General features: G+C 33.7%; 1 pseudogene; it reads left to right on the top strand.

Moving 5' to 3' along the window:
* The first annotated feature begins 2,018 nt into the window (after positions 1–2,018).
* Positions 2,019–3,231, top strand: LOC25502847 (LRR receptor-like serine/threonine-protein kinase EFR; annotated as a pseudogene).
* The last annotated feature ends 12,816 nt before the right edge of the window (positions 3,232–16,047 follow it).

Here is a 16,047-nt window from a genome sequence, read left to right as displayed (position 1 = left end):
TTTACAGGAGAAAAACCATAAATGATCTATATTACAGGAGGTAATTAAAGACCTATTAACCCTTAAAAAGAAATTTCTAACACTTCTCTTAAAAAAGTTAAACAGAAAATAATTAAACAATTTGTATTTTGAAATAGTCAAATGATTTGTATATAGGTGTTTGTTCAGATTATTGCAGCCATATAAGCTTTTCTTTCATGTATATTTTTTTTATGGATTTTTCATGTATATTTATTTGAGTTTGTATTGACAACTAAGATAATACTAATAAAATAAAGGAAATGATAATGAGTGTCTTTAAGACATTTTTTAAAGACTTTACATAATAAATTTGTATAAAAAAATGTGTATTCAATGCATCAGTAGTTGAAGCATAAGATATTTTCAAAAATAAAAATTTTAATTAAAAATCTTAAAAAAGTGGTCTAAAGATATTCGGTAGTAATACTCATTAAAAAATTGGAAACCCCTTCACTTATGGTTGACTTGAGCCATATAGCCCCAACCAACCAACTTATCTCTGTCTTTCAATCTCACATTTATTCAAAATGTCAAAAATTGAGAAGTGAAAGACACGATAATATTAATAAGGTTATGCTAACGAATGTCATAAGGACACTTGTTAAGAAATTATTTCAATATACTACCTCCGATCCTATTTATAAGAGAAATTTAGGTCAACAAAAGTGAATGTATTTGGACTGAATTTTTAACTAGATACATTAACTTTTGTTGACCCAAAATTCTCTTATAAATAGGACCGGAGGGAGTATATATCTAGCTAGACTTGATTGACTTGAACCATATAGCCCCAACCAACGCTATCTCTGTCTGAATCACACATTTATTCAAAATGTCAAAAAGTAGGAAGCAAAATACACGCTAATACTAATAGGGTTATACTAATAAATACTCTAAGGACACTTGTTAAGAATTAAAGAATAGAAATAATTGATAAATTTTTTGTAGAAAAACATTATATTTTAATGTTTTAATTTGTTGATTACACAATTCCTAATATAAAGTTTCCACTTTAATCTTTTTAACAAGTACTCCAAAGATACATGTTAGCATTTCTCATCGGTCCATATAAATATATAAGTTTGAAAAATTAGTCCCGTATAATTATTTTTTTAGTAGGTAAAATCAATATGGATTCTATATATATTAAAAAGGCTAAAATATAGTTTTGGTCCCTGCAAATATGTCTTGTTTTGGTTTTAGTCCCTGTAAAAAAAAATTGTTGTTTTTTTGTCCTTGCAAAATATTTTATTTTTGGAAATAGTCCCTGCAGGGACTATTTTCAAAAACAAAATATTTTGCAGGGACTATTTTCAAAATCAAAAGATTTTGCAGGGACTATTTCTCTAATAAATGAGTTCAGTCATCATGTGTCATGTGTGCAAATCATCACAAAAGTGGAGACAGGGACCAAAACCAAAATAAGGCATATTTGCAGGGACCAAAAACAACAAATATTTTTTTACAGGAACTAAAACCAAAACGAGACATATTTGCAGGGACCAAAACCATATTTTAGCCTATTAAAAATTAATCTAACATAAGATTGTGAGATAAAGGAAAAGTTAACAATTGTCTTTAGGACACCCTTTAAGAACTTTAGACACTAAATTTTTACGAAAATGTTACATTTAATACATGCATCAGAAATTGAAATAAAAAACTTTTTCAAAGAATCGCTTTTTAATTAAAAATCCTTACAATTTGCTGGAAGAACATTATTTATCAAGATCCATAAAATAAAATAAAATTTGGAAACCCCGTCACTTATAGTTCCTCCCAGATTGTATTGTCAAAGATAAAGAAATCATTCCAATATCTATCTATCAAGCATATATCACCAAGTCCAACCAACGTTATTTATTCAAAATGACAAAAACTGGGAAGTTGATATTAATAATATCGTTGGAAGCTCATTTTTTAATCACTATAAATATCCCCATAGCCATCAGTCTCATGCATGCATCACATCTCTTATCCAAACACGTACTAAGGAAAATGGTTAATCTACTAGCTCACCTCTTTCTTTTTTCACTCTCACGACATTGTTTTGTGTCTTGCTTAACTGCGAATACAAAAAACATCACAACAGATCTATATGCTCTTATAGCATTCAAATCCCTAATTACTTCAGACCCCTATGATATGTTGGCTAATAATTGGTCAACCTCCTCTTCTGTATGCACTTGGGCTGGTGTAACTTGTGATGAGCGACATGGTAGAGTCCATAGTTTGATTCTCCGAGACATGAGTCTTAGAGGTACCGTTTCCCCAAACATAGGGAATTTGTCATTCCTTGTTATGCTTGACCTTAAAAATAATAGCTTCGGTGGTCAGTTTCTTAGAGAGTTATGTCGCTTGCGCCGATTAAAGATTCTTCAAACCAGCTATAACAAGTTTGTTGGGGAAATTCCTGCAACATAAGGGGACTTATCACGACTTCAATATTTGTATCTTGACGCTAAATTTTTTAATGGTTTTATTCCCCAATCTATTGGTAACCTTCGTCGGCTAAGAGTATTGGAATTTGGTAAGAACAAGTTGTCTGGACTCATACCTCAAACACTCTCAAACATGACTTCACTTGAATATCTAGGCTTATCTTCCAATTACTTTTCAGGTACTCTAACCTCATATATAATGTGCCATGTTTGTTTGTTTCCCACTATTTATCATTTAACAAACTCTTTATGGAATAAACTACTTTTAATTTTAAACTACTCTAAATCTATTATTCATTTTTCAATTAGAAAAATAAAGACTGCTCTTAAAAATAACGACTAATAACAATAAATTACTAATCCTCATACCTAAAAAAATGGGAAAAGAAAAAGAATGAAAGAAGTTAGTCTAAAAAATCGAAAAACTAAAAGAAATAAAAGAAAGGATTATACTATAATATGAAAATAAAAAGAAATAACCCTATTTTACCGGTGGGTAACAACTAAACAAATTCTAAACTACTTAATAATAACATCAACAAGTAAAGAGAATTGTCTCGTTGATATTTTATCAACAATTACAGACAACGGCGTTAAAATTTTGATGACTTAATTTGACAAGTATACCAAATTGTTTTCAAGTCATAAAGTAGTAAGGATTTTCGTTTCAACGAGGCTACTATAACAGAAGTTATTAAAGTATTTAAAAGCGAGTAAATTGGGAGAGTTTGAAAATTTGACTTGATTGCAGAAAAGTAAATGTTTTTTATTAGAGTAAATTACACTCCTCTCCTCTCAAAGATGCTTGAATTACACTCCCCTCCCCTCTTAAGTTAAAATATACACTACTCTCCCCTCTTATTCAAAATATATAGAAAAAATTTCACTCCCCTCCCCTAAGAAAAGCTTGAATTACATCCCCCTCCCCTCTTATGTTAAAATCTACACTTTACTACCTCAATATTCTTTTTTATTATTTCTAATAATCTAGCAAAAAATAATAATTTAACGAACTTAAAAAAGAAAAGTATTGCGGGTCTATTTTAAGATAATAAAAAATTGAATACATATTTTTCGCTATTTTTTATTCACAATTTCATTAACACGTAGTTTTATACCCTATTATAAAATATGAAACAACCCAAAACAAAATTAAAATATGTGAAAAATTACTAAAATCATTAAAGCATGATTATTTAAAAGTTAATTTTTATACTCTAATTTATAAAATCAATAGCAATATATTTAAATTTAATTATCATTGACATTTAAACTATAAAGAAATAAATTAATTTTTCTTAAATGGTGATTCAAAATTAATATATATTATAAGAATATTTATTTATGTTCAAATAGATTGAAGTGTAGTGCATATTTAATTATTAAGGGAGGGGTTTGTAATTCAAGCATCTTATAAGGGAGGTGAGTATAAGTTTTAACATAAAAAAAAATATTGAGGGAGTAAAGTGTATATTTTAACTTAAGAGAGGAGGGGAGTGTAATTCAAGCATCTTTGAGGGGAGGGGAGTGTAATTTACTCTTTTTATTACATAACTTAGCGGTGGTCAGGATTCTTCAAATCCCATTTATTCCCTTATTGGATCAAAGACAAGTAATAAAGCGATGGAATTGTGGGATTTTTATATCCCTCCAACTGTCTAGTTGCACCTGCTGATCACAATAAAGTTATATGCGCTCTATGGGTATAGGGTCATTAATCCTACAAGGTCTGGATACCTGTGTAAGGTTTTTAGAGTGGGTGTTACTCTCTCAGACGTAATTGAAACATAAAAGAGTTGAGATTCCTAAATTGTCATCTTAAGACTCCAACTTCGTCTGAATCTTAGAAGTACATCGCATACCATTTACAAACATGTAGTTTTATGTTGTCTACCTTATTAAGGGGAAAAAAATAAGTTTATAATGCAACATTCGAAAAACAGTGACCAAAGATATCAGCTAAGGATCACCGTTTTCCCCCTGCTTCTATGTTCAATTAAAATTCTATAGGTATGTCACACTCTCTAGAATTCCTAAAAGCATATATATAAAACTTTTGCAAATAAAATTAAGTAGATCTCATAACATAACCGAATAAAATACTTGAATAAAATTGATCCAAGACACAAATTGAGGTTCATCTTAGAACCTACAAAGTAGGGTTTAGTTACTCATGGTAACTAAAGAAAAATTACAAAAGAAATAAAACATATTCAAGAAATAAAGGTTAATTAAGAAAAGACTCCTCCTTTAATGCTTTTAGTATTTGCCTTCGTCTTGAACCGCTTCGTTCTTTGGCATTTTTTTCATTTATCAAAGATAAAAATGGCCAACTTGTTCTATGTGTATGGCATTGGCATGACAACTTTTTATTTTTATTTGAGGGAGTGTATGGCATGACAACGTAGGAGTAATTTTATTAAAATAGGAGAGAGAACTTAGGTGGTGTGTTATTAAGGGGTTAGCCTCTTCCAGTGCACGGGTTAGTGCCTCTGATATTTTAGCCTATTATTCTTTGTTAATTGGTTCTTAAATTTATGTTATTTCTTTTTGTTCTCTAAGGGTATTGATCTAGTCTCCTTTTTTGTACATATATATTTTTTCATTTTTTTAATAATATTATGTATTGAAAAGACGGTAGAGGATGAGAGTTTCTGTTGAGTGCCAACCTAGTTGGGATGCTTCAGTCTCGCCTGGATACCTAACCTTTCTTTTGGCCTATAAAAAATATTTGTTCTTAAATTTAAAAGTCGGAGTTTGATTGAAAGATAAATAAAATCTAGTTAGAAATTATTTCATTAAGAATTAAACTCAAATTCTTCTAAACAATTCGTCATTTGTATAAACTTATTAACCACTATAGTCGAATTGCTTGCTTATCCTAAAAGTTTTTTTTGTTATGGTACCTCGGATTCCCATTTATATTATTTGTACTTTTTATTTACTGAACGATGTACTTTTTTTAGCAACATAAAATGTACATTTTGTTTAGGAAAGCAATATAATTAAAAAATTAAAAGAAGAATAATAAATAGTAAGTAAAATGATAGAAAAATAAACATTAATGGATCATATTAATATTGTAAAAAAATAAATTGTAAAAGGACTTATTAAATGAGATAAGTTGTTTAAATGATGAAGTGGTTTTTTTTTTTCGTCTGGAATTTTGAAATAATTCTAATTAAGTTTTTGTCTTTATTTTTACATTGTTGAATTAAAGGAGAAATTCCAAAAGGGATCTTTAGGGATCTTACACAGCTCAGGACAATAGGTCCTTGAATACAATCAACTTTCAGGCAACATGTCATCGATATTAAAATTTAACAACTCATTGTTGCAAGACTTGTATCTTAGTTATAATAATTTCTCAGGCAATCTTCCATCAAATATTTGTCACGGACTTCTAAATCTTAAAGTTTTTGATCTTTATCAAAATGATCTTTCCGGTGACATGCCAACTGCTTGGCATCAATGTGAAGAGATGGAACAATGACATCTATCGTACAATGGTTTCAACAAAGGACCAATGCCAGCAGCATTTGAAACATGACCAAACTTCAACAAATTTATCTTTCTAGCAACAACATGGAGGGTAAGATTCATTTACAACATTGTTTGCATAACTGACGACAGTCAGTCATTCATTGTTTTTAGTGTCATTTTCATGATATTTTGAGTTCACATGCAAGCTTAAACAACAAAGAAAACAAGAAAAATAGAAGATTTTTGAAGAAAGCAAAATCGTGTCACGATTGTTGAAAACGTGTCACGATTTGGAGCACATGATGAGGTTCATTCGACATTGGTTAAAACGTGTCACGATGACTATTTCGTGACACGATTTTAGGAACATGTCGCACAAGGAAAGAAAATAATGTCACTATATGGAAGGTGCAAAAAGAAGAAATAAATTGGCTTGAGCAAAAGAATAGATAAAAAAACCGTAACATGTTGAAAGAAAGAAAACTAGGTTACATTGGCTATATATATAACAAGAAAGCCACACACAGAGAGGACATTACGGCATACAGTGATTCACGTTTTGTGATTCACAATTTGGAAAAGAAAAGAGCCGCACGCATCACGAGAAGGGAAGAAGGCATATGGATAGGGAAAAACTCATAATCGGTAGCAATTGAAAGAATTGAGGAGCAACGCCGACAACGACGAAACTCTATCGGTTTATTTTTTTTACTATGTTGTTTATGTATTTAATCATGTCTAGCTAATTTCCATTGATTAGGTCTGAGATTATTCTGTGTAACCCTTATTGAACCATGTTGCTGTGAAACTCTATTTATTGTGAATGACAATCTAGTTTTTATTCAATTCAATTGTTCTTAATGCTTTTTATATTCTGATCAAGTATAAACATGATTTAGTGAGAATGAATGACTACTGACCATAGCTTTCTACTTAGACAAAATTGATTTGTTCTAATAATCATGGTTAGTCTAGGAATGGATAATCCTTTATTACTGATATTAGGTTAACGTTCTTAAAACCTTCAAAGATTATTAGACCATCTAAGGAATTATGGGCTGTAGTTTGAGAAGAGAGTCTTAACTCAAGGGATTGATTAGGACTATTTTGTTAACTATCGTGAAACTAGAAAATCATTCATAAGAATAGGTGCAGTATACTAATTAGGGGAAGATAGATGATTCGAAAGACCTGATCTCATCTCTCTTAGTCATTTCAATTTGGTAATTTTGTTTTTATTTAGGATTTCTGTCCTTTATATTTTTGTTTATATATAAAATAAAATAAAATATGATTTATGCTCTTCTTTTTCTTCTCATTGTACTGTGCTACTAAAAGTTCATCCAAGTTTTGCAGCTATGATAGACAGGTTACGCCTCTATGACACAGAAGAGATTTGGTCATTGCAGTATGAAAAATATATGCTATCTTTGAAGATAGGATATTTGGACAATAAAATCTCGAGATTAAATGAGAGATGTGGCCGTTATGAGGTGGATCAACTAGGTAGTAATTGTGAAGAGAAGAAAGAGGTGATCAACATTGATTACAATACTCAACTTCAAAATATTTTAGATGATTTCTTGGTGTCAAATCAAGTTTCATTTGAGAAGTTTGATGTTCAGTGTGGTGATCTTGTTGAGAAAGCACATGAGTCTCAGAGGAAGTTGGTTCAGATGGAGACTAAGTGTCACAAGGTTGTGGTTGAAGAAAATCGTAAGGTGAGGAGTGTTGATATTTTCTCGAAGTCTGGATCAACGGGGGTTAAGGAAATCACTCTTGTGCAAATAGATGCATGTCCTTCTCTAAGGTGGAAGAGCTCAAATGACAAAGATTTAGTGGCTGGAGCATGGGAGTATCTACTGCTTTGTACCAAATTCATGGAATTCCTACCAAACAAGAGGAAGAAGAAGGATGATATATTCTTTCTATCATATTTGCCACCCTAACAGTGGTTGGAGCGTCAAGCTCAATGACGTAAAATAAAGCGCTTGGTGGGAGGCAATCCATCATTTTTTATTATGTTTTTATTTTCAGTATTTTGTTGCTATTGTTGAGACAGACAGTTGTCAGTGTGTTTGAATAACTCAGTTGTATCCCCGTGTTATGTAATTGTTCTTGCACTTGTTTATCATTGATGAATTTGCTTGTTTGTTGACTTTTTCTAGTTTAGTAACAAATATGTTTTCAAGTGGTATTCCAAAAGTTCAAAAGGAGGAGTGACTTGTGATTTTAAAGGCGAAGTGTACGACAGTTAAAGATAGGTAGTCACAACTCCCAGATATCATAACTATAAGGTTCATGACCAAATTTTATTTTCCAATTTACTTCTAAAGAGTGTTCCATGCATTTACATTTCTAGAACTTGCAATTTTTCTCTATTGTCAATTGACCTTTGTCACTAACACACTGAGACAAAAGTGTTTGGTCCTGTGAGCCTTTTTGAAGCCTACCCTGTTTATATTTGAATAATTATCTTTTCTTTAGCCAAATTGAGCCGGTAGGTTTAGATCTTTTTGTTCGGTGACATGAGTCTCAGAGGAAGTTGGTTCAGATGGAGACTGAGTGTCATAAGGTTGTGGTTGAAGAAAATCGCAAGGTGAGGAGTGTTGATATTTTCTCGAAGTCTGGATCAACGGGGGTTAAGGCATTATAGGATGTTGCTTAATATTAAGTTTGGGGTTGCTATTGGAATTTGCAACCAATTAAGTTTGGGGTGGGGATACTAGAGAAAAAAGAAAAAAAGAAAAAATAAGAACATTGTCAAGAAAACAATATGCCAAATGGTGTATTAAAGAAAAAAAAAAGAATAGAATGAAAAAGGGACAAGACATTGAAAAACCGAGTAACTTCAAACTCGATTGTCCCGGTTGTTATAAATAATCTCTAGTACCCTTGCAAGAATTGTTTGTTCCAATAGGTGAATGAATGATGGATTGAATTTTGTGCTTAACTTCCGTATGAATGCCAAACTCAAATTTTGTGTAGCCTACTTATCCAAATATATCCCACCTTCACCTAAGCCCTGTTATAACCCTTTAAGACCTCAAAGTGTGCATTGACATTGATTTTGATTGACGTTTAGAAACTTTTCAAGCTTATGGTAATATGTAGATTGCATGTCGACTGTGTGTAAACCCTTTCATATGTTTGCGTGGAGTTGTGAATTGGTGGTTGCTAACAAGTCAAACTAACTCATCTTTAGCTAGTAAGGTGTTGAACTTTTGGTTACTATCGCTTGAACAGGTAATTTTTATTTTACTGTCGATTGTCAATATTACAAGTAAATTCCTTGAGGACAAGGAATGATTCAATTTTGGGGTTGTGACGACAGTCAGTCATTCACTGTTTTTAGTGTCATTTTCATGATATTTTGAGTTCACATGCAAGCTTAAACAACAAAGAAAACAAGAAAAATAGAAGATTTTTGAAGAAAGCAAAATCGTGTCACGATTGTTGAAAATGTGTCCCGATTTGGAGCACATGATGAGGTTCATTCGACATTGGTTAAAACGTGTTACGATGACTATTTCGTGACACGATTTTAGGAACATGTCGCACAAGGAAAGAAAATAATGTCACTACATGGAAGGTGCAAAAAGAAGAAATAAATTGGCTTGAGCAAAAGAAAAGATAAAAAAACCGTAACATGTTGAAAGAAAGAAAACTAGGTTACATTGGCTATATATATAACAAGAAAGCCACACACAGAGAGGACATTACGGCATACAGTGATTCACGTTTTGTGATTCACAATTTGGAAAAGAAAAGAGCCGCACGCATCACGAGAAGGGAAGAAGGCATATGGATTGGGGAAAACTCATAATCGGTAGCAATTGAAAGAATTGAGAGCAACGTCGACAACGACGAAACTCTATCGGTTTATTTTCTTTACTATGTTGTTTATGTATTTAATCATGTCTAGCTAATTTCCTTAAGTCTGAGATTATTCTGTGTAACCCTTATTGAACCATGTTGCTGTGAAACTCTATTTATTGTGAATGACAATCTAGTTTTTATTCAATTCACTTGTTCTTAATGTTTTTTATATTATGATCAAATATAAACATGATTTAGTGAGAATGAATGACTACTGACCATAGCTTTTACTTAGACAAAATTGAATTGTTCTAATAATCATGGTTAGTCTAGGAATGGATAATCCTTTATTAGTGATATTAGGTTAACGTTCTTAAAACCTTCAAAGATTATTAGACCATCTAAGGAATTAGGGGCTGTAGTTTGAGAAGAGAGTCTTAACTCAAGGGATTGATTAGGACTATTTTGTTAACTATCGTGAAACTAGAAAATCATTCATAAAAATAGGTGCAGTATACCAATTAGGGGAACATAGATGATTCGAAACACCTGATCTCATCTCTCTTATTCTTTTCCAAAACTATCTTTATATTCTGTTTATTTACTTTTTATGCAAATCAAAACTACTACCTCAGGCACTAAAATAATTTACACATCCTAAATATTAACCTTATCGCTAAATTGAGATTAACACAGTTTTCGTGGGAACGATATTTTTACCACTTCGATAATATTTAGTACACTTGCTAAAAATATCTATCAATAACCCCGATATCCAAGATTTAATTTAAGCTTGGCCGCAACCCCTTTCGTCTCTATAAATATATCACACATTCATATTCAATTATTAGTAAAAGGAGGATGTTTACTACTTTTAGTAAATTTTCATAAAACTATATATCTCTTTTCAATTTTTTATCACTATAATATTCATGTTTTCCTAAAAATGGTAAGAGTCCAAGTATATATGTAATAGATTGCACAGACTGCTCTAATATAGCAAAATTAGTTATAAACTTGAAAGAAAATGTCTGTTACCGAACAGAAAACAGAAAACATTTAATGTTAAGAACATAACGTATCAAATCAAAAAATTGATGTTTTGTGTTGATAAATAAACAATAGATATGATTTAATGTTACACACTTGCAAGTAAAATTCTATCACTTGTCAACATGACTTCGTTGAGGGTGGTTAAACTTGGCTTTAACAATTTAAATGGAAGTCTACCAAATGATTTTTTCAATCAGCTTCCACAACTTGAAAGTCTTACTTTAAACAACAATCAATTTGAAGGAAGCATTTCACGATCAATTGGTAACTGCACATCGCTGGCACATTTACCCGAAATAAGATGCATATTGATCATTTTTAATTATTTTACATTTCTTAAAAATATTTAAAAAGCATTCATTTATTTTTTTAATTTTATCTATTTCTTTTAGAAGCATATTCTCGTATTCTTGATATAAAAAGTAAAAAATCTCTTAATGAAATTGCTCTTTAATATGAAAAGCTTGTCTTAAAAGTTGTATGGTTAACCCTTAAAAATTATAAATAAAAATTCAAAATAAATTAATTTAATGATATACTTAGCTTTACATTGAACTTTTTCATATGTATTTTTTTTTCTTTCCTCTCAACTTATTTTTGTCCGAAATAAGATGCATATTGATCATTTTTAATTATTTTACATTTTGTCAAAACATTAAAAAAGCGTTCATTTACGTTTTTAGAATTTTATCTTCTTCTCTTAGAATCATATTGTCTTAATTAAAAATGCTCTTTTTTATACAAAACAGATGAGAGAGAGCGGAGCGATCGTGAGGGAGAGGAGCGACAGCCTTGGGGTAAAACTCAGGCAACCGCGTCGGCACCTTTCGCCGGCCTATGGGAGGGATGGGAAGCCTGCCGGGGTGGCACAAAGGGGAGGGGATTCAGGGGATTGGACTACGGTGAGCTACAAGCGTCGGAAAGCGATCCGACCGGGTGATCGAGGACAAGACAGACCTAGGATTTCTTCTCGGCATGGAGGTTTCAGGGAGGACCGGTTTTACTCTTCAGGAAGACGTCATCAGTATCATTCACGCGATTCACGATACTTCTCTTGTGATTCACGTGTGCCTGCTTCAGAATTAAGGTTTCCATATAGCAGCAGAAGGTTTCCCGCCCAGCATTCTCATTCTCGGTCTCACGCCCAGCATCATCGTCATTCACGGTCAGGCACTTATCAGCATGCTCCTTCTCGCCATCATTCCAGGACTGAACGTGGAAGATCTTGCACCAGACATGAATTGCTTTCTATTTCAATTTCGCCATCTACGCAAGGTAATAATTCTGCCTCTAGGGCTTCTTTCTATGTCACAAACTTACCTGATCAGGCGCTATATGTTGATATTCGTAAGGCTTTTGAGGTTTGTGGTATTCTTTCGGATGTTTATGTGGCTAGAAATAGGAATGCCCGTGGCCAAAATTATGGTTTTGTGCGTTATGTCAATGTGAAGGACGTCACAAAACTTCAGAAAGCTCTCAATAATGTTTATTTTGGTCAGAATAAAGTTTGGGCGAATGTTGCACGCTTTGATAGGTTTGGTGAGGTTAAAAAAGAACTGTTGAATGGATTGGAGGATGGTAAGAATACGGCTGCAGTAGGAGGAAAAAATAAGTTGAAAATTAATGCCGATGTTGAAAAAAAAGAAATAAAAGAATCATATATTATGGGAGGAAAAAATAAGTCGAAAAATATTGAAAAAATTGATGTGGAGGAAAAAATTAATGAGGGAGATAAAAACAATGAGGGAGGTTTTTCTGTTTCGGAGAAGGAAGAATTGGCGTTGGCTAGAAAATACGCACTTGAACAGGTTAAATTGAATGCTAAGGGTAGTGAGGAGGAAAGGGAGCAAGTAAGGTTAAGTGGCGTAGCTTGTGGTATTGAAGATGCACCCAAGGTGAATGGTGAAGCTAACGTCACGCGCAAGTTTCATTCTGATAATGAAGATGTTGTTTGGGCAAGTAAAGGGGCGTTGGCTAAAGTGCTGAATGGGGATTTTATTCCAATTGTTCAACAGAAAATCATTGATGCTGGCTTTGATTATGTTCGTGTAGTACCTAGAGGTGGAGATAATGTGATTTTATTTTGCCCCGGTAAAGAAGACATGATGTCCGTTTACCATGCAGCTGCTGATTTTTTCAATTGCTTCTTTTCTAACATGCGGGCTTGGTCTCCGAATGAGGATAATGTGCCTGAAAGAGGTGTTTGGCTTCGAATTTATGGAGTTCCCTTACATGTCTGGCATATTAAATTCCTTGAATTTATTTCCTCTTCTTGCGGAAGAATGTTAAAAATTGATCCTTGCACTACTAATTTGGAGAGGCTTGATTTTGCCCGTATTTTAGTTAGCTCAGAATGTCTTGGTACTATCAATGCGGTGGAGAATATTTTGATTGATGACAAGCATTATAGTATTAAAATTGTGGAAGAATTAGAAGCGGGATTTGCTCGTGATGTCTGTTTTGAAGAGGAACACTTTGATGATTTGAATATTGATGAACCATTAGTTGATGTACTAGTTCACGATCTCAAGGAGGTATGGCAGAACTCAGCTGCAAAGCAAACAGCAGCCCACTCTGCTGCACCTTCAGTCACACCAAACAGCCATGTTTCAGCATCATTTGATATTCAACAAAAACCAGGGCTGCTACATATTGATCCCGTGTTGTCTGTTCCTTCAAGAGGACAATCATCTTCGCCTTGTGCTCATTCCAATGATATCCGTACAGGTGCAGCAAGTAAAATGAAATCAACAAAGGCAGCCTCTTGTGCCAATACACGCAAATCTCATTCAATTTCGGGTCCATGGAGCTCCGAATGGATTAAGGATCGCCACCTTGAAGATGTCGGAGTTGTTTTCTCGCATAAAAGAAAGGAAAAGGTGCTGCAGCAACGTCATAAAGCTACCCACCATCCTTCCCTTATTAGCCTTCGACGAATTGCTCGCATGTCGTTCAAAGATCGTCAAAATCTAATTCGTATGCTCAAGAAAACAAAGAAGAAAACAGCAGCCCCATCTTGCTCTTTTGACAGCAAAAATAAAGAATGTTTGGATGCTAAATCCTCTTCAACAACGTCGGGGGAAGATTGGAAAAATTGGCTATCTTTGCATGATAAATCTAATGGTGGAGGTAAAGATATTGTCGATATTGGTAAGGCAATTAATTTACAATTCAAAGGTGATTGCTCTAATATGTTTCAAGTTCTCTCGCGGCCTAACAAATTAGAGAGGAAGATAATGAAAGGTGACATTGGTGTGGAGGGCAGCCATGCGAATGTTGATGCCTTTTCAGCTGGTTGTTAAATCGTGTTGTGTTGGTTCAGGAGTAGGTGGTCAAAATGAAAATTATTTCTTATAACATCAGAGGCTTGGGGAGTTTCGAGAAAAAAAAGGAAATCCAAAAGATGGTGAAATTTTATCGTCCGTGGATTTTATGTGTTCAAGAAACTAAGTTGGAAATTATTACTGATTTTTTTTGTTCTTCGCTTTGGGGTAAGTCAAATTACGGTTTCTCTTACAAACCATCAGTGGGGGCTTCCGGCGGCATTTTAACTATTTGGGACACTAATGAGGTTGATGTCATGATTACTAGGAGCATGGCTCATGTGGTTATAATTCAAGGTAAAATGTTGAAAAATGGGGCTGATTTTTCTCTTGCAAATGTTTACGCTCCGTGTGAACCCCTTCGGCGTCAGGATGTTTGGAATCAACTTGGATTGGTTATTGGAAATTTTCGTGAATCCAGTTGGTGTGTTTGTGGTGATTTTAATGCTATTCGGTCTCAAGTTGAACGCAAAAGCAGAATAGTGGGCACCTTTGTTGAAGATTATTCTCATTTTAATCAATTCATTGATAGTAATATCCTTTTCGATCTTCCTCTATGAGCCGTCCTGATCGCTTTCTTCTTTCAGAAGACTGGTGCGCTTGTTGGCCTACTTTAATGCAACGAGCCTTAAATCGCGGTCTTTCTGATCATTGCCCAATTTTGCTTTCTGTGGATGAAGATAATTGGGGCCCTCGCCCTAGGCGAATGTTGATGTGTTGGGGTGAATTACCAGGTTACAAACAATTTGTTAGAGATAATTTGCAATCATTTCATGTTGAGGGATGGGGTGGCTATGTCCTTAAAGAAAAATTGAAGTTGATTAAAGGAATCCTGAATACTTGGCATCAGAATCACACTCAAAACCTCGAAGGTCGTTTAACCAATGTTCAAGATCGTATTGCTTTTCTAGATGCAAAAGGGGAGGATGATGATCTTTTACCAGAAGAAATTGAGGAGCTTCATTCTCTATCAGCAAATTTTCATTCCTTATCACGCATTAATACCAGCATGCAATGGCAGAAATCTAGATTAATTTGGTTGAAAGAGGGTGATGCTAACTCTAAGTTTTTTCATAGCATTATATCCTCTAGGCGGCGAGCAAATTCCATATTTTCTTTATCTGTTGATGACACCACTGTTGAAGGCGTGGAAGGAATTAGGGGACTGGTTTTTAACCATTTCTCTTCTCATTTTCGATCCGTGGCAGCCGAAAGACCTAGCATTGAGAATCTTAATTTTAATATACTTAATGTAGGTCAATGTGGAGAGCTAACCAAACCTTTTACAGTTGAGGAAGTTAAGCAAGCTATTTGGGATTGTGACAGTTTCAAAAGTCCTGGACCAGATGGTGTTAATATGGGTTTTGTTAAAGATTTCTGGCCGGAACTACGCGATGATTTTATGCGCTTTATTTCAGATTTTCACAGGAATGGGAAGTTGTCAAAAGGTATCAATAGTACTTTTGTTGCTTTAATTCCAAAAGTTGAGTGTCCTCAGCGCCTGAATGATTTTCGACCAATCTCAATGGTTGGAAGTTTATACAAAGTTCTTTCAAAGGTCCTCTCAAACAGATTGCGAAGTGTTATGTCTAGTGTTATTTCGGAAACCCAATCAGCTTTTATTCACGGTAGACAGATTCTTGACGGCATCCTCATTGCTAATGAGATTGTGGAAGATGCTAAGCGCCTAAAAAAAGATTTGCTCCTATTCAAAGTTGATTTTGAGAAGGCTTTTGACTCTATTGATTGGTTCTATCTGGAAGCAGTTATGAAAAAAATGAATTTTCCAACATTATGGCGAAAGTGGATTATGGAATGCGTCAGTACGGTCTCAGCATCTGTTCTTGTTAATGGCAGCCCAACTGATGAATTCAAATTTGAACGGGGGTTGAGGCAAGGTGACCCTC

The sequence above is a fragment of the Medicago truncatula genome, chromosome 8 (assembly GCF_003473485.1).
Source record: "Medicago truncatula cultivar Jemalong A17 chromosome 8, MtrunA17r5.0-ANR, whole genome shotgun sequence".
Lineage (NCBI taxonomy): Eukaryota > Viridiplantae > Streptophyta > Magnoliopsida > Fabales > Fabaceae > Medicago > Medicago truncatula.
Note: the sequence above shows the minus strand (reverse complement) of the source record. Positions and strands in the feature narration are given on the sequence as shown.